The sequence below is a fragment of the Antechinus flavipes genome, chromosome X, assembly GCF_016432865.1.
Source record: "Antechinus flavipes isolate AdamAnt ecotype Samford, QLD, Australia chromosome X, AdamAnt_v2, whole genome shotgun sequence".
NCBI classification, from domain to species: domain Eukaryota; kingdom Metazoa; phylum Chordata; class Mammalia; order Dasyuromorphia; family Dasyuridae; genus Antechinus; species Antechinus flavipes.
In genome coordinates, this window is record NC_067404.1 from 20,061,840 (window position 1) to 20,084,999 (window position 23,160).

Here is a 23,160-nt window from a genome sequence, read left to right on the forward strand (position 1 = left end):
CTGGGGCCTTTCTCAGAATCCTATGGGGCCTTTCTCAGAATCCTATTGGTAAATGCTCAAAATAAAATGCCTATGATTACCAAGAAAGTCCTTTATATTGAAATATAGTGAGCCAAATCTACCTTCTTCCCAAGGAAAGACTCCTGCTCCAAATGCCCCTGCTCATTTTCCCCCCAAAGTTGAAGAAACATCAAACTAATTGTTTTGTCCCACTAGTAAAGATGACGACAACAATGATGGCTAGTATTTATGTAGCACCTACTGCGTGCCAGGCCCTGTGTGAAGCACTTTATAAATATCGTCTTGTTTGATCCTCACAACATCCCAAGGATGTAAATGTTACACTGATTCTCATTTTATAGTTGGGGGAACTGAAGTTAAAGGACTTGACCAGGGTCACACAACTAGGAAGTGTCTGAGGCTAGATTTGACTCTAGGCCTAGTGAACCGCATTCCCGCTAGAGAGGCTAATCTCCAGCTCTCTATTACCCATCTCCTTTTGTCCTTTCCTGCAACCAGTGCCAAAGTTTAGGCCATTTTGACTACAAGTTACTGCAACAACTGACCTCTTGACCTCAGTCTCTCCCTTTTCTAGTTCACCCTAAGGCACAGGCAGAGCCATCTCGCTCTCGTGCTTCAGAATCTTCATTTGGTCCCTTTCACCTCTTGGATAAAGATCGGGTATCCGAGATCCTCTCCATTCTGGCTCCTGTCATCTGCAGGAGGCTCCCCTCCACAGTCAAATCCAGCCAATGAAGGCCACCGGCTCTGCCATCTTCCACGTCTATGTGTCTATAACTGGAGTGCCCTCTCTCATCTCAATATTTCCAAACTATTAACTTTCCTCAAGGCTCAGCTCAGATGACGGATGAAGCGGCGAACTTGGAGCCCGGAAGACCCGAGTTCAAATCCTCTCTCAGACGCTTGCTGTGTGATCCCGAACATGTCACCTAACCAATCTGGGCCTATTTCCTTATCTTTAATATGGGATCTTAACTCATGAGGTTGTTGTGAAGCTCCCATGAGATCGCATAAGTTAAGTGATCTGCTTCTTAACTATTCTTCCTTTTCTTGTTTGAGGGAGAGGCAAGTGGGGTTAAGTGACTCTCCCAGGGTCACAGAGCTATTCATTGTAAAGGGTCTGGGGGTAGATCCGAACTCAGGTTCTCCTGACACCAGGGACAGTGTTCTCTCTATCCACTGCGCTGAGCAGCTTTTGTCTCAGAGTAGCTCAGGGCTTCTCCCCTGGCTTCCAGGGAAAAGAGAAGTTTGTTTGGCTTTTGAAGTGGACCCAAGAGTATAGGAGGGCAGGGCCTCCTTTCAGGAGGGCAGAGACAGGAGGAACTGACTACGACCAGCACCTGAGATGATTGGCTAAGGAAGTCAAAAGACAAAAGTACCGTTTCCCAAAAACCTACTCAATGCTCAGTTCATACAAACCGGTTGGTAGTAGTTGCCAGGCTGGCTGTCTTGTGCCCGGCTCAAAGATTCCCAATGTTTCCTACTCCTTCTTCTCCCTGTCCCCTCCCACCTCCGGCACTTTGAGTCCTAAAGCAGGGCCCACCACGTTTAGGAAAGCGTATATACTCACATAAGTCATTCTACCATGATAAAGTGGTACGCCTTCCTCTGGTGTTTCCACACGCTACGAAGGGGACCCCGCAATCTCAAAGGCTATACCAACAGAGTCCAAGCTGGGGCAAGTCATCCCAAACCTTGGGTCTAAGCCTGGAGACAGACCATAGATCTGTCCTCCGAGAGTCAGGTCTGCTAAGTTCAAGAAAGCTTGACACCGGAAGGCCGGCCAAAAGCGGAACGTTTGAGAACGTGGCCTCCCAACAAGATCTTTTCCGAGTCGCCGCACAAGTCACGTTAGTGCCCCGGGCCATTCTGATTTATAGAGAAGCTGCAGACCAGTAACGGTAGAGGCTTTCCTCACCGGAGAGTGCCCAGTGAAATCACAGCTTCGGCCCCAACCCAATCCTCTCAAAGCCCTAACCCCTCATCATCTCTGTGACTCGTGCTTTCTTGGATTATAGCAACCAGACTGGGGAAAAATCAGTCACATCAGAGGTGTCCCGGTCCACGTACATATACTATCCGTGAAGTCTGACCATAAGCGTGTCCTTTCCTCCCACAAACCCCATGTAGATCTGGCTCAGTTTCACGGACCAATTGCTCTGGAACTTTTCTTAAAATGACATTTCGTGAAACACCTTCTGAACCAATCGTATCCTCCAGCTGACGAGAGGGCTCGCGAGCTATGGTTTTTAAGAGACGCAGACCTGCAGAATACCTCCTCATCCACTGAGAGAGACATATTAGGATAGGGGGGCTCAAAGACTGGAAAATGGGAGATTGGAAAAAAGCAAATATTGACCTGATTTTCAGAAAGGGAGAGGAGGACAGATTGTAAACTATGGGCCAGTGAACTTAACTTCAATTCCTAGAAAAAAAATTTGCAGAAAGACTCATTACAGAGGTCATGAGCCCGATAGCTATTTCAAGTATTTTAAAGGATCCAAGAGGCAGAGGGTTCGCCCTTTTCTGCTCAAGCTCAGAGGACAGAACCGGAATCAATGGGTAAAACTTGCAACCCCAGACAGATTTAGGCTCAACGCTGGGGAAAAAACCCTTTTACCAAGTAGAGCTTGGAGTGAGAGGCAGTAGATTCTCCACCCTGGAAGTCCCAAAGCAAAGCTTTATTAGATCCCTATCAAGGAGCACTGTGAGAGAAATGCTTGTTCAGGTGGAGACTGGATTAAATGGCCAACAAAATCCCTTCCCGCTCCGAGAGCTTGTGATTCTAAATGATCACAGGTCAGTGGAAGACTTGCAGTTCATATGAATAGAAACAAAACAGAGTACAGAAAACCACTTTAGTATCTTTGGGATGGGCATCGGAGTGCTTCTTTCAAGAAGGGAAATGAAACCAATGCTTCCAGGGAGATAGTCAGGCGACCAACTGATTTGGCAGCTTGTATGGGCCTAGCCTTGTGTGGGACACTGGAGGACGCGGAAGAAGAGAAGACGGGACCCGTCCCTGTTGACATAACCTCTTGGTGAATTAGCAGTAAGATCTCTACCCTCAAGAGACATCTAGTCTGGTTGGAATGAGAATTGAGTGGGGTTTTGAGGGGGGAGAAGGACATAGATTGTAAATTTGGCAAAGGCATTGATTATATTAGGTACACCTTGTTCAGATCCATCTCCCCCAGTACCCAGGATGGACCTCCCCGTAACATAGACTTACACCTGGAAGAGACCTTGGAGATAGTCCAATGCAATGCCTTTGTTTTGCAGATAAAGGAACTGAGATTCTAGCAGATGAAATTCCTTGGTCAAGGTCACTTGGATAGTAAGTGACAAAACTAGGATCCTATCTGGGGTTCTTTGATTCTGAATTCACTTTTTTATTCAACAGGAGGGAAGGAGGGAAGGAGGGAAGGAGGGAAGGAAGGAAGGAAGGAAGGAAAGAAGGAAGGAAGGAGGGAAGGAGGGAAGGAAGGAAGGAAGGAAGGGAGGGAGGGAGGAAGGGAGGGAGGGAGGGAGGGAGGGAGGGAGGAAGGGAGGGAGGGAGGGAGAGAGGGAGGGAGGGAGAGAGGGAGGAAAGGAGGAAGGAAGATTGGTACAGGGAAGAGGACAGGCATTCCTAGTAGCAGGACTTGTACTGGTATGGCCCACAGATAGGAGCCAAGGGTAGATGGCAAATGGGCTTCAATGGAGCTGGGAACCCAAGCTGGGAGCTGAGGGATGGAGGATAAGGTCCTTAAAGTTCACAGGAGCAAGTTGAGATCTGAAGAAAAAAGCAGGGGGCTGATGTTTTGTGGGGCAGGTGGGAGGGAAGGTTTGCTAAGGGTGCATGCGCCCAGGGACAGCAGCGGTTCTCTGGGGATGGGAACCGGGAGCAAACCCAGCTGGCAGGAATCTGGTGGGCAGGGGAAGAATGGATCTAATGGGCCAGCTTCTAGCTTGTTCCCTCTCCTGACAGAGGGTGGGTGGAGGCTCCATAACTTCTGCCCATACACATGACTGGGGCCCTACCCCACAACAATACAGATACGAGGGGAGGGGCCCCGGGACACAGCTGCTCTCAGTTCTCCAACTCTGACTCCAAGCTCTGTGCCCAGTAACCCACTCTCTAGGCCCCAATAAAGTCTGGTCCTTGCTCCTATAAGCCATGACTATACTTGCAGTCTTTATTCCCTGGTCCCCTATACCTTCCTGCGGAAGAAGCCGATTCCCCATTGTGAGCCACGCCTGCGGCCCCGTAGACCCGGGAGGGAGTGTCTCCCCTGAGCTGTCCGTGGCAGCATCTGCCACCTTCACCTTCCCCTTGGTTTCCCAGCCCTGCCTCATCTCTACCTCCTACTTGGGAGAGAGGCTGAGAGCAGGGAGGCCGGCTAGGAGGCTGCTGCAGCAAGCCAGGCGTGAGATGATGAGGAAGAGGTGCGACTTGGACACATGCGGAAAGAGAATCGATGGCTTAGAGATGGATAGAACAAGGGAGGTGGGGCAGAGAAGAGATAAAAATAGCTCCTCAAGGAGGCTCAGTCTAGTTCAGAGGCCATTTGGAGCGGATTCTCATCTTCTGGTTCAATTGGTTTTAAAAAATATGGAACTTCCAGACCAACTTCAATTGACTCCTGAGACTCTTATTCAGTTTGTTTTTGGGAAGAAAACAAAAAAGAGAGTCCAGCTGAAAAATAAATACATGCTGATTTCAATTCCATTCAGTTCAGGGCTCAGTGAGTTATTCCTGCTTAGGGCCCCCGAGTCCCTTAGAGTTTCTGTCCCAGAGCCCTGAATAACAGCAGCAGCCATCCCTTCCACTAATATAGCTCTTGACAGTTTTTAAAGACTTTTCCAGGACACTGTGTCCTTTGATTGTCACTACAGCCCTGGGAGGAAAGCAGTAGGGAGGAGGGAGAATAAAGGGGTGCCACTGACAGTTATGAGGACTGGAAAGACAGGATGGGATGATCCATTCATGGGACTCCTCGGTCCCCACCTTCCTTCATGGAAGAAGCTTGTAGGCCCCGTGCCAGCTAGGCAGGAAGGCTCCCGTCCTTCTAGTCCAAGGCCGTCGGCCAAAGCCCCACGGCCACTGAATAAATCTAAAAGTTGATGCCTGCCTCGGCAGTTGAATGAATCCTATTCCAAGCCCGGAGGAGTCCCAATCCAAGTTATTTGCTTTGGCGGGCAGACCCCATGGTTACAGATCTTTAATAAGGCCCTTTGTCCAGCATGAAACAGCTTTAGAGTCAGATCGAAAAGGTTCAAGGAAGCTGGTATGTGGAAGAAATTACAAAGGGTGTCACTGGCGAGTTTGGCAAGGAAGTTCCAAGCTGACCCGACCCGTTCTAGGCTCTTGGCCACATCGGCCCCGCTCCCCAGGACGTGAGTTCCAGTCCAGTTGATGTGCTCTCTACTCCCACCCCTCGATCCACTCCCTTGTTTCTCAGGTTCAGGGAAGAGGACTGACAAGGAAACACATTTCCTCCTTCTCGGTATAGAATGGAAGGGACATCTGGGGGAGATGTTTACTATTTGGAAATGTAGGAGTAGAGTTCAGCAGGGAGATCAGAGATCGGTACAGGTATTCCTTTCACTTAGACACATTCTGATCCATCTTTCCCTTCTCCTCCTCTGTAATTTTTGACCATACCCTCCCATCAATCTCCACAAAGGATCCACCCAAGGTACTGATGGTCTTTTTGTAGATCTTTTAATATTTGGTGATTTAGTTTCACGGGCAACTGCGGCCAAAAATCCTATCCCCAAATGGCCAACAGCAGTTGCTTTTACATTTGGTTAGGCTGCTCCAGGCACAAATGAAACCCATGTCTCCGGGCCTATATTCAGCTTAAGAGTCTGTTAGTATAGGCCGGGATGCTTCCGCACCTGGATGAGAAGTTGAATTTTAAAGGAGAAACAATCTTGTTTGTAATTGTTATTGAAATATTTTGTCCTTACATCATCTACATTTGCCAAAACATTCTGCTCCTTCAGTCAACCCTTCCAAGAAAAAATAAAGACAATGAAAAAGCTAAGCAAAAATAAGCAACAGATACACCAAGTCTGATATTATATGTAACGTTTCACATCCACGGTCCCTCCGACTCTGCAAAAAGAGAGGGAGACGAATGCTCCTATTTTTGTTCTGGATCTAACCTTGATCATGATCATTTCAAAGCATTCATTTCAATTTTTGTTGGCCTTTTTTCATTTACTTTGTTATAAGCATGTCTTCTTGGTTCTGCTGACTTCACTCTGTATCAGTTCCTATATCTTCCTATGGTTTTCTGTTTAATTATTTCTTATAACACAGGAATATTTTATCAGATTCATAATTCACTAGCTATTCACCCAACCTTGGTTGATGGGCATCCATTTTGTTTGCAGTTCTTTGCTTCTACCAAAAGTATTGCTATAAATATTTCAGAGTATGTGGGTCCTTTCCTTTTTACTGATCTCTTTGGGGTATGTGGCTACCAGTGGAATCCCTAGGTCAAAGGGTAGGGATATTTTAGTTACTTGCTCAGCAAGGCAAAGTAGCTGGAAATTATTAAACGCTTACTATATGCCAGGCTTTGAACTAAGCTCTGGGGAAACAAATTCAAGCAAAAAGAAACAGTCCCTGCCTTCAAAGACTTTACAATCTAAGGGGAGAAGACAATACACAAAGAGGAGCTGGAAAATAGGTGCAAGAGAGAACCCAAAAGAAGATCCTTACCTCCTAGTAAGCAGGCCTTTACCTGCTGGGAATCTGGTAGGGAGCGAGAGCAGCCCAAAGAGTGAGTTAAGCTAGGAATAAAGCTAGCAGCAAGGATCAAGACATAGCAGTCCTAAGCAGGGACGATCATCCAATAGTTTACCCATCACTGAGAAGCTATCGACCGATGAAGGAAAATTTTTTCAGCCAACATCTGTGCTGAAAATTTTGATAACACAAGAATTATGGGGAATCCAGACAAATTTATGAAAACAAGAACCATTGCGAAATAGCCAAGTGAACAAAGGAGATGAACAAGTAATACCCAAAAGAAGAAATGAAAGTTGTAAACAGTCATATGTTTAAAAAAAAAAACCAAATCACTAATACTGAGAGAAATTAAGACAAAAATATCACTGTCAAATCGGATTGTCAAAAAAGAAAAGAAAATAACAAGAGACAAAAATGGTGAATGTTGGAAGAGTTTTGGAAAGAGAGGCCCACGAATGCGCCACTGATGGAGTTGTGAGTTGGTCTGGAAAACTATAAAGTAGAAGAGCTGTGTTCTGAGGAGATGACAGATATAAAGGCCTCATCTCTACTATGCACTAGGTATGGGCTGGGTAAGAGTACAATCAGACTGATTTAGAACTAGTTGAATGGATACATATATCAGAATATTTACATCGGTACCCCATGGTGGCCTGAAACTCAAAATTATGTAAATGCTCATCTAGTTAAGGAAATGATTAAACAAATTATGGTCCATGGACTGTTACTGTGATGTGAAAAGGTGAATATGACATACTCAGAGAAACTTGGGAAGACTTAGGTGCACTGACAGAACTTAAAGCAGGAAGAACCAGAAAAGTATGTGCATCGTTACCACAGTAATATAAAGGAAAACAGCATGGAAAGACTTTAGGTCAAGGCCGTGAGTGATCACTTGACTGAAGAGGATTGAAAAGGAAACATACTTCCTCCTGCTCAGCCTGGAGGTGTGGAATGAGCCCTGTTTTATCAGACTTGGCTAACATGTTGGTTAGTTTGGATTAACTATACTTTCATACATGGGAGTATTTAATGGGTGTGGGGACCGGGATTGGTATTTGGACCTTATGGTGATCTAAAACAAAGCAGCATTTGGGAGAGAGAGAGATTTGGGAGAGGGGAGAGAGAGGGAGGGAGAGAGAGTGAGAGAGAGAGTGAGAGAGAGAGAGAGAGAGAGAGAGCGCCAGACACACATACACACACAGAAGGAGGGAAAGAGAGGGAGGAAGGGAAGGAGGGAGGGAAGGAAGGAGGGAGAAAGAGCCAGAGAGAGACAGAGAGAGAATATGAATGATAATCTAGGCAGGAGTTATCCAAGGAGCCTCTTTTCTAGGCCCCAAAAGACAAAACCAACTTTTTGTCCAACAGAGGACAGGAGAGGCCCTTGTACCTGAGAAGGGTGGACTTGCCTGTGGGCTGCTTTGGAAAAAGCCCAGTCAGGCTGCATGATGGGTATCAAGCAGACAGTCCCAGGAGGGGCCGTGTATCAGGAGTAACTGACATTTCTCTAAAATGTCAGCTCCCTGACTATGAATTCCAAAGTACCTTGGGTTTTATTTGCTTCTGGAGGGAGGTCTTGGTCCTCACGGTCCCACTCACCATGCAAACCAGGACAGTAGGTATGACAGGCTTAGAATGAGAAAGAAAAGCAACAGCCATGAATGGAACTGACTTGCCCAATGCCACAAGGAATAGCGGCCTAACAAAAAGTACTGGATTTGGAACCAGAAGATCCAGGTTCAAATCCTGACTGCTACTCGCTATCTGACTTCAGGCAAATCAGTTCATCTCTCTGGGTTCAGTGTTTTCAATGATAAAATTCAAAGGCTTGGACTGGCTGATCTTTTAGTGTATATTCCATTTCTAAATATATGATTTCATGACTCTCAGATTTGAACCCATTCCAATTTCAGTGTTCTTTCCACTAGGGGATATAGGAGCAGTGTGTGTGTGTGTGTATGTGTATATGTGAGTGTGTGTGTGTGTGAGTGTGTGTGTGTGTGTGTGTGTGTGTGTGTGTGTGTATGTCTTTATCGAAGTCATTCACATAGAGCAGCTCTTGGACCACCAGTCCCCAGGAACTTGGACAGTACTCATCCCCCCCCCCGCCCCCTGCAGTTGAAGCAAGGCCACTGCAAACCATGGTTTCACAACAAAAGGCTGGAAGGGACTTCAGTAACCCAGCTGACCCAATTCCTCTAGCTTCAGAATGGCAGCCATATTCCCTTCTCTTCAACATACCAAAAGTAGAAGGCTGGCAGCTTCCCTGGAGAATGGATCCCAAAGTCTTGTCCAAAGAAGAAGCAGGAAAAGAGAGAGTACCACAGATTTTGGAAACAGACCTGGAATCGAGCTTCATGCCAATTGCAAAAAAAAATATATATATATATAGGGCCTTTTCCAGGGGCAAAGAGAGAATCGTTACACACAATGCCCACCTCTGTCTTCCAGTCTTCCTGGTCGGGAGAGCTGCCTTGATGAACTACAATTAAATTAACAGCTTTTGAACATTACAGACAAGAACAGAGGTCAAAGAGTGGTCTATTACCAGCCGGGGATTGATGGGAGAGGGGCAGCTCTGGCCACATGCCCTGGCTCTTAATGAAGTCACGTGCTCTCATACACAGGCGACCTGGCGTCGCTGAGGCAAACATCCATCCCCCCGGCGCGGCAGAACCACTCTGTCAATTTCTAGACAATAAGGACAAACCCAGTGCCAGACATGGGTGGGATTTGGAGGAGTGATGTTGAGGAGATGGGGTCTGAGCCACTCTCGCATTCAAAACAGCCCAATCCTTGGGTCCCAGTTGTCCAAGAAAGATACCTTCATCTAAGAGTCAGAAGACTTTTGAATGGAGGTCACCGCACGGGAGACAGACATGTCTGTGACTTCAAAATATTTCAGGGAAGAGAATAAGTGGTGAAAGGAGAAAGGCTAAGAGCTTTCTGAGAGACAAGGAACGGAGCTTGCCTCCAAAGAGACACAGTGCAAAGGGTGATCGGAACATCAGCTTATAAACAACTCAAGTTGATACATGACCTCTCTGTGAGCCTTTATCCTCAGGCTCACATTCAGAGACCTACAGGAAGTTGCAATCACTAGGAAAAGGGCTGGCTATACCAAGAACAAAGACACATATGGTATCGAAGTTGGTCTGGACACCTTGCCCTCCCTCTGCAGTGTCCTGGGGCCAGACAGAACCTTGGAGAAGGACTTTCTGGATCTGCTAAGGGACTGAGATCTGCAGTCTGAGCACAGGGGAAAGAAAAAGCTTCTGACCTCATCTTATATAGCTCTCAGGCTGGTGATGCTGGGAATCGGGAAACGATTCTTCTTTTCTTCCCTCCTCGTATCTTTTCCAGTTACCGTGTCCTCCAAAACATCTCACCCATTTGTCCCTTCTCTGTTCCTGTGTCTCCTTTCTGGTCCAGCCCCTTGGTACCTTTGGGCTGGATCTTTGTAATGGCCCCCACCTGGCTTCTCTGCTTCCCGTATCTTTCTCCTCTAATCGTCATTAAGCACAGGCTGCCGGATTCATCTTCCAAAGACACTATTTTGTCCCCGTTGCTCCCTAACCCCCAAACGTTCGATGGTTCCCCATTGTCTAAAGGATAAAATTCAGATTTTCTAGCATGGCATTCAAGGATCTTCATAATCTGGCCCCAATCTACTTCTATCTATCTTTAATCTCTACTATCTCTAATTTCTCTTATAACTGGATCTTTTGCCCCATCCATCAGGTTTGCCCATTGTTCTCCAGGACACACTAAGCGCATTACTGCCTCTGTCTTGGAAGCTGCCATTCCTCCTATCTAAAATGCCTTCCCTTTCCCCCAGGCCTGCCCTTTTCTTCAAGGCCCGACAAGCCACAGGGTCATGGGATTTGAAAGTGGAAGGGGCCTTGGAGATCACGTGATCCAAAGCTCTCATTCTATACATGAGGAAACTGGAGTCCAAAGAGAGAAAAGGGATCCCAGGATCTCAAAAGGAGATGGGACTATAGACTCCAGCCCACGCCTGAACAAGAATATCCTCTCCAGAATAGCTGGCAAATGGCCCAGCTTTAGTTTCGAAGCCTTGGAGGAGATACCTAATAAACGGCAGAACTGGGATTCCGACTGGATACGGAATCTGTATACAGGTTTGCCTACACTCTTGGCTGATACAGATCAAATATTCTATGATTTAGTAAGGGGCTTAGTGGTACTGTAGTAAACAGAGTGACAGGCCTGGAGTCAGGAAGATCTGAGGTCAAATCCAGCCTTAGACACTTTCTAGCTGTGTGACCCTGGGCAAGTCACTTCACCCTGTCTGTCTCAGTTTCCTCTTCTGTAAAATGAGCCGGAGAAGGAAATGGCCAACCACAACAGTGTCTCTGCCAAGAAAACCCCAAATGGGATCATGGAGAGTCAGATGAGAGTGAAAAACGACCAAACGAGAACAACATGACTTAGTAGAAAGACGTAGACATAGATCTAACTAGACACAGAATTGTGGTGGCCCAAACATTTGTTCCCCTTAGGCTAACATCGATGAAGCTGTCCCACTTTAGGGAAAGACTAGTCCTCAGATTACAGACAGATTATTGTACCGAGGGCCAAAAGGTTGAAACATTTAACCGGGTTGGATGGAAGATCTTTTTACCATGAAGAATTATTTCCCTGCCTTCTGAAATAGAGGACTCTGAACATCATTTGACCTTTTCTTGATGACTCGGGATCTTCATCATCAGCAATGGTGCTCTCCTCAGGGCTCAGTGAGGTGTGGAGAGCTGTTGGTCCCTGCACTGAATGGCCTTACACTATTGGGTCTTATCAAGTCTCCCGTCTGCTTTTTGCAATGCTTCCGTCTCATCCCTCCGTGTCAGATTGTCAGGGGCTATTTCTCTCTGTTTTGACCGTGCCTGCCTATGGCAGCTGCCAAATGTATATTCCTTTACCCTAACTCAATTTTCCCTAGGGATGGCCCTAGCCCTCACCTTCCCTTAGAGATCACTCTAGCCTCCATAATCCCTAGAAATGACCCTGTTTCCTGAAGCCCTACCCCTCCGGGAATTATGTGAGAAGAGGCAGTTCCCCAAAGGCAACGAATGAGCAGCTGCCTTTCAGGGCTGCCCACGGTGAGGTCTGGCCAGAGGCTCAGTGTGCCAGGGCCAGCTGGTCCTTTGGCCCGGAGAGCTAGCTGAGCAATAATAAAGCAAGACTCACATAGGGGTCACCCCCTTTATTGAAACTATTGAATTTCCTTTCCCAGTTGCTTAGAGATAAAGCAGGGGCTTGTAAGAACACTGCATCCACTTGGGATCCAGAGGACGTTTCTACGTCAGCCGGTGACAGCTTTAAGTAGGTCAGATGTTGGGCCTAGTAACTTTGAGTCCCCTTCAGAGCCAGGCAGCCGCCACTTATTATTCCAGTCACTCCCCTCACTCTCTCTAGCTTTCAGTGGTGGCCAAGGCCTGGTACCGCTCTTTGTCCAGAGCTGGCACCTGCTCTCAGATGCTTCCTCATCCAACTTCCTCATCTTCATTCTCCTCAGATCCTCTACAATTGACTATCTGCTTTTGCCTCTAACCTTGTCTCAGCCTTCTAGGATCCTTGGGTCTGCTTTCAGGGCAAAAATCACGGGGTCTCGTACGGTTTCAGCATCCCACTTTTTCTATGGTCTAGGAAGAGAAAATACATTCTCCCCGCTTTGGATTTCGGGCCTTCTAGTTTTTTGATGAGCACTTACTCTTTGCTTCCTTTCTTCCTTCCCTCCATTAACACATGAGTACACCCATCTGAAGACATGTCCAGAAGGTGGTCACAATCAAATCTGTTCTTGCTTTCCTTCCCCAAAAACCTGAGCCTTCTCTCACTGGCTCAAGCCCACCAAGGATGGATGACTTGGACAACTTAATTCATCGCCTCCCCTACGGTTAATGGCCACGGTAAGAAGGACCAATTGTTGATTTCTCACATTCAATGAGTTCAGCGATCAGAAATGAAAGAGATCATAGAGTTTAAGGCCTCATTCCAGCCAGCATCTTTATCTCGTGCAGCGGCCATATTTACTTCTCCCAAAGTAACCTAGTCCACCACTGGCCTTTCTTTATCTTGAGTCAAAACCCTTCTCTTGACAACTTCTAATCATTTCTTCTCCTAGTTTTCCCATCTTGAGCCAAGAGGAACAAACCTAACTGTGCTTCCAGGATAGCCCTTCCAACCTTTGAAGATAGTTTGCCTTCTGCAGGCCTCCAATCCCCAGCTTCCTACACCCATCGTTGCACGGCAGAGCTCCAACCCCCTTAACATCTTCCTCTAGAGACATTTCAATCTGTGGATGTCTTTTAAAATGGCGGACCGGAAGCTAACGCAACCCTCCAGATGTAACCTGACTGGATAGAAGACGATAGAATCTTCTCTCATTTATAGATGCTAGTCATCTACTAGCTAGCATGGGTTGAGTAAAGGGTTGGGGCCCTGTGATTCTCAGTAGCATAGAGAAAGAATTCCCGATGAGGAGATTCCTTTCGCCAATGCAGATCAATGATTGCTCTGCCACTTCTATCTTAGAGGATCACCTGGAGGGAATACTGAAAAAGTAACATATAGGGTCTCCCAGTCAGAAGCAGAACTGGAGCTGACCTCTCTCTCAGCTCCAAGGCTGACTTAGCCCGCACTCTATCATCCGGCCTATCTGAATACAGCTCCAAATTAAATGAATTTTTCAAGCAGCTAGTTACCCTGTTGGCTTTTCCTGATCTATCACAGAGAAGTTGGCAAATGGCGTGTCTGCTTCCTTCTGGCTTTGTTGCCTTTCAGCTCCGGTTCTCCTGAATGGCTTCCTGGGAGAAGGAGGCCCAAAGTGGCAGGGGGGTGGGATGGTGCCTTCCTCCTCCTGGATCATGCTGTGAGTCACTTCGTGGCCTGGTTAGCCTATTAATTACACATTGTCACCTTGGCTCCATGAGGGCTTTGCAAGGATTAAAAACCCATCCAGAACTCTTAATTGGCATCATCGGATAATGACTCAGTAAATAAGTAGATTCCGTGTCCTATTCTGTGACTAAACTGCCTTTAATTGGCCCCAGGCCTCGGCCAAGTCAAAAAGTCACAAATGGCAGCTGGAAACTGGCCAGCTTCAGGTTCTCTGGGTTGGGTAGGACTTGGTCTGAGAGCGAGAGAACCTGGGGTACACGAGGAACACCGACCTCCAGGCTCAAAGGATTTGGGGCTCAGCTTCTGTATGCAGACAAGGTGGCTGCTTTTAGTAGGGGTGAAGGCTAAGCGGGGCCCTGAAGGCCAAACAAGAGGGCCGCAGAATTCGGTCTTCAGGAAAGGAGGTTCAGGTCAGCTCTCTGGTCAGTCGAGGCGGCCACGCTCCATGCTACGACGCAATTGGATTCGGTCCAATTCGACAAGTGTTCATTAAGTGCTAACTATGTGCCAGGCTTTGGGATTCAAAAACAAAAGGAGAAACCAGTTCCTAGCCTTAAGGAGATTGTTTTCTTGGGGGGTGGGTGGGAACTGGGGAATAACATGTACAAAGATGAATAATACAGAACATGTGCAAAAAAATGGCAAAGTAATTTCTGCTACCATGGCTAGAGCATCGAGCCTGGAGTAGGCCCAAATACTCACTAGCTGTTTGACTCTGACCGAGTCACTTAACCTCTTTTTTTGCCTCGGTTTCTCATCGGTCAAGTGAAGATAATAACAGCGTCCACCTTGCTGATTGTCAGGAGGGTCAAATGATGTAATATTTATAAGGACTGCTTGGCATGGTGCCTGGCACATAGTGGGTGCTTTATCAAAGCTTATTTTTCTTACCTTACCCATACCCCTCCCCACTGGGAAGATTAGGGAAGGTCTCATGCAGGAACTGGAACAGGAGCTGAGCCATGGAGTACAAGAGGTAGAGATGAGGAGGGAGAATATTCTCACGATGGAGAAACAGCCTATACAAAGGCATGGAGGCGGGAAATTGAATATCACATATAGGGAGATTTCCAAGCCCCATTTTGGCTGTACTGTAAAGTAAATGAGGGGGTAGTTATGAGAGGAGTAGGCAGGTCATTACAAACCTTAAGGATGTGCTAAGTTACCCTGGTGCAGCTGGATGTATTCTCCCAAATCACAGATCCTAAAAGTCCTAGCCTGCCTCTGCTACTTCTCCCAGGCCATAAGTCTGGGAACAGTGTAGACTAGGATTGATGGGGGCCCAGAAACTACACCCATTGCTCTGTCCTGTTACTCCGTGGCCTGGGTCTTCACTTTCGGGAAGCCTGCCCTCTGCCTGGGTCAACAGCATCCTTCCTGTCCTATTGGGGCATCAATGGGACAGAAGGTGCTAGAGAACATGGCGACTATACGTTGTTGGTGGAATTGTGAACACATCCAGCCATTCTGGAGAGCGATTTGGAACTATGCTCAAAAAGTTATCAAATTGTGCGTACCCTTTGATCCAGCAGTGCTACTACTGGGCTTATATCCCAAAGAGATACTAAAGAAGGGAAAGGGACCCGTATGTGCCAAAATGTTGGTGGCAGCCCTGTTTGTAGTGGCTAGAAGCTGGAAAATGAATGGATGCCCATCCATTGGAGAATGGTTGAGTAAACTGCTGTATATGAATGTTATGGAATATTATTGTTCTGTAAGGAATGACCAGCAGGATGAATACAGAGAGGCTTGGAGAGACTTACAGGAACTGATGCTGAGTGAAATGAGCAGAACCAGGAGATCATCATATACCTCAACAGCAATACTATATGAGGATGTATTCTGATGGAAGTGGTTCTCTTCGATAAAGAGAGCTAATTCACTTTCAATTGATCAATGATGGACAGAAGCAGCTACACCCAGAGAAAGAACACTGGGAAACGAATGTGAACTATCTGCATTTTGGTTTTTCTTCCTGGGTTATTTCTACCTTCTGAATCCAATTCTCTCTGTGCAACAAGAGAGCTGTTCAGTTCTGCACACATATATTGTATCTAGGATATACTGTAACCTATTCAACATGTAAAGGACTGCTTGCCATCTAGGGGAGGGGGTGGAGGGAGGGAAGGGAAAAATCGGAACAGAAGTGAATGCAAGGGATAATGCTGTAAAAAATTACCCTGGCATGCGTTCTGTCAAAAAGTTATTAAAAAAAAAAAGAGAGAGAACATGGTGACTGTCAGGGCTTCCGAGGGAGGTTCTCAGCTTTTGAGGAAGATGGCATTACTGAGCAAGAAGCTGGAAATTGACCTTCTCAGCACGCCCTCCCCCAGCATCCCAGACGCAGAGGTGACAGAGTAGGAACCAGGGCAGAGGCCAGCCAAGGCTCATGCAGGCCAAGCAGGACTTAATGGCCCAGCTTAAAGGCAGAAGCAGCACCTAGCCAGGTTTGGGAACTACTGCTACCAATTTACTCCCAGCTCTCATCCTCCCAAACTTGAGTGGGGAGTACGGGGGTGGAGGTGGGGTGGGGGTGGCATTGACTGTGAACTCTGCCCTGGGTTCTGAGCTGTCATTCCGAGCTCAGTCTCTCTCCACTCTTATTCTACCATCTGGTCAAAGGGACTTGGCTATCCAGCCGAGCTCCTTGTGAGGAGCTTGGGCATCAAGGACCGTGGGCTCACGATCAAAGGGGCTGGTGAACACGGGCAAGGAAAAGAAAGCCTTTTACCTCAGATTGCCAGTTGGACCATAGCGAGCTGTAAGGACTCCTACCGAGGCCGTTTCCTTGGCCGCAACCGCTAGTTACACAGATTTGGGGCAACCGCCCGGCTGAGTCGGAGGAGCCATTTGTCCATTCCACAAGTGAACTGAGTGGTGATGGAAGAGGGTCCTGGGAGACTCTACCCACACCACCCTATGGAGTCAGCTGCCTACACGAAGCTGTGAGATATAGCCCCAGGCTCCCTACCCAGGGAACTCTTCTACCTGTTCCTTCATGTCAGCTGTAAATCCCAGATCTTCACCTTGTCTTCTGTACTCAGACTCTGCCTGAACCTGTATTTCCTCGCCTGGAACGGAGCCCACCGTCCTTGCATCCTCTCTGCTTGACCTTGTCTGCGCTCAATCATTACCTGGCTTAGACTGCTATCATTTAGGAATGATGCATATTCCAAAAGTGCTTTGGGGTTTCTGAGTTTTATTTCCCCCATTTTACAGATGAGGAGATTAAAGCTTGAAATCAGATGGCAGATCCATGATGGTGAAGTCAAGAACCCTGGCTTCCCATCCCAGCTGGCCCTTCTGTATATATCTCACCCCTTTGAAGATAAGGACCGTGCCATTCTCTATATCTGGGTTCCTCAGTTCCCAGCACTGCACGCGGCCCCTCTTTGTTGGACTTGTGCCCTGGCACACCCTCAGTGTTGTCCTTTGGGCTCAAAGTACAGAGTAAGGGAACATCCTCTTCCCCCCTCCTCCTCCGGGACTAGGTCAACGACCGGTCCCTCGCTCATTACGGTCACCTCCCCTCACAGAATTTTCCTCTACCTTCGTCTCTGGTACCCCAGCCCGGTCCAGCTCTGTGGCCCAGGTGTGGCTCGGGTTCCTCCCGGCCTTCCCTCTGCTGCTCCGGCTTTTCAGAGGTTCCCATGGCCCAGCAAGGATTTAAGTGGTTCTCGTCTGAGGCCACACTGTTTTTTACTGACTGAGTTTTCCTCCATCGTGTACTTTCCCAAGCTTGAAAAGGAAGTCAACCAAAGTCTATCTCTCCTCCCCTCTCACTCTCTTGCAGGTATATTGGGATCTCTCTGCAGCATGGGGAAAAAAAAATGAGACTTTGCTGTTCCTACTATGGGACCCCCAAGACAGACAGGAGTGAAGAGAGAAGCTAATCTTGCTCTCGATTTATGTCACGTAAGGGGGGGTTGTTTTATCCAACCTTCTATAGGCAACTGATCACACCCTTCCCAAGTGGACTCTTTCTGTCTCCCCTTCATGGAGGAGACTCTCTCTTGCACTCTTGGGCAGTCATGTCCTCTCTTTCCCTTAAAAATGTCCAGAAAGGAAATCTCTAAGTTGTCAAAGACCCAAGGGCCCAGGGCGTATGTGCTGGAGCTCTTCAGAGGCCCAGTGAAGGCAGCTCTGCTCCTTCTAGACAACCCTGTTGTCCAAGGTCAAGTGACCCAGTGGGCCACGCCTAGATTCCTGTGCCCCACCTGAGGCTGGTCCTGAGCAGGCCTCCTCCTCCCTCTCTCTTCCCTTCCTCCTCCTCCTTTTCTTAAATGGGGCCATCCCACCTCTCGTTTAAAGCTGTTGCTCTTTCCATGGTAGCCACTGCACATCGCCCTCTGCTCTGAGCCAGGAGCCAGAGAAGGGACTGATGTCAGGGCTCCGGCACTCCCGGACAGAGCCGGCCAGCCAAGGGCGACAAGAGGAAGATCGCTTTTATCTGAAAGGGCCTGTGGCTGGTGATTCCATCGCCCTGAGCTCCCGGCCCCCCTCTCTGCTGCCAGTGGCCAGCTGCCGGTCAGGCAGTCAAGCTCCTGCTCCTTGTCGGATCCTTTATCCCCAGATTTCTCGGCCAGGGACTCATGCCGGCTTCGTGGAGACGCCGTAGCCCTGTGCCATTCCCGCAACAAGAAGGATCGCTGCTTCGCAAATGCAGAGCCTGATCCGGGGAGGGCAGAGCTCACACGGGCCTTCTGGCCCTGGCTAACGAGGACAAAGCGATCTCTCTTTGCTCAAGGCATCCCCTGCCTCAGTGGCTCCTTCGCCCCACTGCGGTAACCTTGGGTCACACGGATCATTCCCATCCCTTCTAGGTTATACAGCTCCTTCCCTCCATTCGTCGCCCGGGAGGAAACCATCAGCTAGTCCCTCCTCTGTGCCAGGCACTGTACTGGCCTGGGGGATACCAAGGCAGAAATTATGAAATAGTCCCTGACCTCAAGATGCTGGTGATCCATGGGGAGTATAAACCATTTAAATGGAGAACTTGAGACGGGATCATTTGAGGGGACACCGAAAGGGGGAAAGATTTTCCAAGAACCTGCTATGTGCTGGGTACCGTACCGAGTGATTTTCCGACATTATCTCATCTGATTTGGGGAGGGAGAGAGCCCCAGTGACTGAAGCAGTCATGGAAGGCTCCCTCAAGGAGATGGCATGTAAGCTGAGCTCTGACCAAGAAGATGCAAGAGCCTGGTGCATTCCAGTTAGGGAGGACAGTCTGGGAAAAGGCCTGGAGGTGGGAGGGGAATACTCTGGCTGGGGATTAAGAGGATAGGAAAGGACTTCCCCAAGAATGAAAAGTGTGCTTGACAAGGGAGACTGGAGCCAAATCCGAGTCACGGATTTTCACTGCCAACTTCCTTGACACAGCAGAGAACTCGAAGATGCTTGGTCAGGAACTCCACCGGTCTCCTCCTGGTCATTCACACGGGGCTTGGTGCGTAGCCTAGAAGTGCTTCCTAAGCATTCGTGGGCATTCACCTTGTCCTCTTCCCACTCCCAGTGCCGCCCCGTCCCATCTGAGCTAAGGTGGGGAGGGGCCACGTGCTAGGTGAAACAGATCACACAGGGGTGTCCATAATGTGACCACAGGCCCCCTAGGATTAACCAGGAGGCGTGAAGCAGGGAGAGGTTGGCAGGAGATGAATCCAGGGGGCCTGTTCTCCTCTCCAATCTCATCCCAGCTGCCGTCTGGGGCCCTCCCCACCCCCAATTCCTCCCATTGCCTTCCTTGGGCAGCCCGAGTTGCTGTATATGGCTCCACTCCCGCTTCTTTCCCCAGGTGTGCCGGTGAGGGGTCTGCCCGTCTGCCTGAGCCAGACTTCTGCCCGCAGCTGGCACAGGCTGGCTTCAATGTTCCTCAACAGCTTCCCCTTCTGCTGTGGGAAGCGGGCTCCCGCTTGCTCTCCCCCACAGAAGAGATTTGCCTTTAGTGGTTAGCCAAAGCTTTTGTCCTTTCCCAGCCCCCTCCCAAATCACCCCGCGTCACTTCCCGGCCCCCGTCAGAGAGCTGCCAACCCAATCGTTCGGACTCCTGCCAAAGTGTCTATAAAAGCCGGGGCCAGAGCTATCTCTCTGCATATGGGACGGCGGCCTATCTGTGTCTTTTTGCCCTCGGCCACTTGTGACACGCTGCCTGTGGAACCGACCCAGATTTCTCCAGCCTGAAGACAATTCCGCATCTGGTACTGGGATGTTCCAAGACTCGGAACCAGCCCGGGGCCAACATTAAGTCCACCCCACAGGAGGGAAAATCAGATGGCATCGAGAGCAAGGGCTAGAGGCTCTTCAGACCCCTGCCCTACCCACAATTCCCTCTCAGTGGGGCATCTGAGAGATCAGGAGATCCATCGGGCCAAACAGCTTCACCTAGCACTTGTTGTGAGCGAGGCACTTCCAGGGGGCAGGAGACCCTCAAAATAATGCAACTAACACCTAAGATGCATGTCCTGCACCTCAGGCACCGCGCTCGAGTCTGGGGGCACCCAGACAAGCAAAAGCAGCCGCCCCTGAGAAGCTTCATAGGGATGCATCGAAGTAAAGAAATACAAGTTAGGAACCAAACAATTGGAAGGAGAGAGCACTAAAAACTGGCTTTGTGTTCAGAGATAGTGTGAGGAGGGAGTGCTTTCTAGATAGGAATGGAGGTAGAGGGAACCACTGTTCAGAGGCCTGGGGATAAGAGATAGAATGCTGGGCCACACCACCTAAAATGTGTGATAGGTGCTCACTGGAGAGGCAAGTAGGAGCTAGATTGGACAGGGCTTCACATGTTAGACTGAAGAATTTGTATTTTGTTTTAGAGGAGACTAAAGGGTTCTGGAGTGAGAGTGTGACTTGTTTTTAATCTTGTTACTTTTTTTTTGGCTGAGGCACTTGGGGTTAAGTGACTTGCCCAGGCTCACACAGTCAGGAAGTGTTAAGTGTCTGAGACTAGATTTGAATCAAGTCCTTCTGACTTCAGGGCTGGTGGTCTATCCACTGCACCACCTAGCTGCGTGCCCTCCCCCCTCCCCAATCATCTGTGACTTGTTTTTAACAATATCATTTGGTGGCTAGGTGGAGGGTGATTTGGGGAGAAGAGAGACCAATGAAAAAATTGATTACAATCATCCAGAAAAGACAGGATGAGGCTTTGAACTAAGAGACAGGATATAAGAATAGAGAGGAAGGGGTAGTTAACGAGATACGGAAGAGGCAGGAACACTAAGATTGGCCACAAAGGTTAAGGAGAAAAAAGAGTCAAAGATGAGGCCAGAGTTCAGAGCCCAGGCCCCTGGAAAGAGAGTGGTGCCCTCAGTGGGGAAAGGAGAGAAGAATACAAAGGTCCACCCTTCCAGAGAGGAGTTCAAATCTGGGTTTTGCCACTTACCCTCCAGGAGATTGTGGCTAAGTCTTCTTTGCTCTCGGTCTCAGCAGTTTCCTTACCTGAAAATTGAGGGGATTGGAACAAATGAGCTTTAAAATCCTACCTGGCTCTAAATCCTATGATTTTCATTCCAAGATATCTTTCTATAAGTGGTATATATAGAAGCTAAAGAACCCAAGGAAGCAAACAAGCATTTATAAATCACTTACTATGTGCAGGGTGCTGTGCTTAGTACTTGGCAAATATCATCTCATCCCTAAGGGGTAGGTACCGTTACTCTTCTCATCATATACAGATGAGGAAACTGAAGCAACAGCTGAATGACTTACCTGGGATTCCAGAGCTAGTAAGTGTCTGAGGCTGGATTTGAATCCATTGTTCCAGACTTCGGGCCCAGAGCTCTGTCTGCTGGGTTCTTGTTCTGCCTCAGTGACTAACTGACCAAAATACCTGACTCAGTTTCCCTGTTTCTGTAAGGGTCATAATTCACACTCGCATTCCCTGTGGGGTACCATTAAGGTCCAATGAGCTCTAGACGGTGCTTTGAATCATTCAGAAGCCTGAGCGAGGAAGCAATCAGAAGACATCCTGTGCCAGAGGTCGTCACCATCTTCACCGCCAAGGCTGAGTGAGTTATGTTAGCCTGAACAGTCCTTTGAAAGAACAGACCTGCTTCTAGAACCATAACTAGAGTGGGACAATGGGGCTCTGAAACAGGATGGCAATGCCTGGGTGGGGCTGCCTCTCCCCATCCCCATCCCCACCCCAAAGCCCACAATTTCTCTCAAAGTCCTCTGCTGGCCTTGAAACATTATGGTACAACTCTCCCTGAGGTACCACCGCTAGGCATGATGTTCTTCTTTACAAAGGTGAGGGGGATGGCTGGCTGGGCTTCTGGAGGACAGTACTTTGGCTCTCACCCTGACTGTACCCATGATCAGACTATTCACTGCCACAATGCAGCCAGATTCTGACCCGGGCAGCCTTTTGTTCACAGTTCGATCTCCTTCCTGATCAGGGGTATGGGGGGGGGGGAGAAGGTCCCAGCTACAGGTGCGTGTTACACTGCCGCTTATGCCGATGGCTGATAGAAGACCGCTGCAGGGCATAGCCACTGCTGTCTCACTTTACTAAGGTGCTTGTTTAGATGGATTGGTGCGGGCCGGGTCAAGTATGGCAATTAAGTGCCAGCCGAGATGAATTGTTTAATGCCTTCCACAGGACTGCATGGGATTCTGCACGGGATTCCTGGCCATTAATGACGTCTTGCAGATTCTTCTTTTCAGAGGGGAGAGCGGATTGCGTCTGAGCATTTCTCAGTCCAACCAAGTACAGCCCAGCCAAGTAAAGAGAGCTGATCACTGGGGAGTGAACTGTTTGGGCCCCAACAACTCACGAAGAGACAACTGTCTCCTAAGGTATGAAGGGATTCTGATTTCCATCAGTGGATGGAGCTTCTTACTGGGAAAGTGATCGGGATCATGGGAGTCTAGCTTTCCATGTGGAAAGAAGTCCCTGAGTCCAACCCTTTCCCAGGCCCAGAATGGACGAAGGACTTGGCCAAAGTCAAAAATGGCAGGGCCAGGACCCAAGTCCTCTTACTCTAAATCCAAAGCTCTTTCTACCGCTGCTCTTCTTGTTTGTCCTTTGTTCTTGAAGAGGACTGATGTTTTCGACTGGTAACTTGGATTTAAGTGAGGCAGGCCTGTACAAAGTCATCAGCCGCATTCTCTCCTCCAGAGTCATTTGGAGTCCAGCGGTAAGACGTAGGTCAGGATGACTGGCAACAGTCCCTATGGTCTAGTTTGTCTGAGGCAACACCCATTCAGTAAGCGAAGGCCAGGTAAGAAATGATGGCCTCATTTGTCTTCACAAAGAAAGACCCTCGGAATTTCTGACCAGAATAGAAACAACTGCTATTTACGCTACCTGAGCTGTCAAAACCCAAACAATGAGCAAGTGAGACTTGGGCTGGGACCTATTAAGGGCCAATCTGTGAAAGAAGGCAATTTCCTTTACTGCCAGTGACATAGGCTCTCTATTTTAGGAGGTTTAAGGAATTCATCACTGGGTCTAGTACTAGGAACCATTA